This window comes from Echinops telfairi, unplaced genomic scaffold (assembly GCF_000313985.2).
Source record: "Echinops telfairi isolate 266 unplaced genomic scaffold, ASM31398v2 ScPeMD7_70;HRSCAF=299, whole genome shotgun sequence".
NCBI classification, from domain to species: Eukaryota; Metazoa; Chordata; class Mammalia; order Afrosoricida; family Tenrecidae; genus Echinops; species Echinops telfairi.
The window spans coordinates 60036974-60037590 of record NW_022103968.1 but is presented as its reverse complement, the minus strand read 5'-3'; positions in this window follow the sequence as shown (position 1 = coordinate 60037590).

Genomic DNA, 617 nt, shown 5'->3' with positions numbered 1-617 from the left:
TCTGAATCGGGCGACCCCTATGAAAGGGTTGTTTGACCTCCAAAAGGGTCGCGACCCACAGGTTGAGAACCTTTGCATCAAGGCACCATCTTTTCATGCTGGGAGATGTCCTGAACAATTTACTAGTGAGTGGTCGGTGACAAAGAGAAGAGGAGGGAATAACTGAAGCAGCAAAGCTAGTGGCCCTGATGATACACTGTGAGAGGGAAACTGTCTCCAAATTTAAAAACGACCTAACTAAAGTGGAAAGAGGGCAGCAATTACTTTGCACTTTAATGATGGAGTGATGAGGGAGTTCCCACCTGACTTCTTTTCTAGAAAAAGGAGAGTAGAAGTCCTATCTCTGAGGAGGCAAACATCTGAAGGCCAAAGAGGGATCCCTAGTATGGGCAGCTGCAAGTGGTTCTATTCAAACCATGGGTGGTTGGTGGGCATGGGGCGGGGGGGTTGGGGTGTAAAGAGATTACAGAAAGCAAGCTCACTGCCGTGGAGTGGATTCCGACTCGCCACCCACAGGACCGGGTCGCCCTAGCCCGATGGGTTCCGGAGACTTACCCCTTAGGGAAGCAGACTCTTCCTGTTTCTCCAGGTGGAGGGATCGGGCAGGAACATTTAGT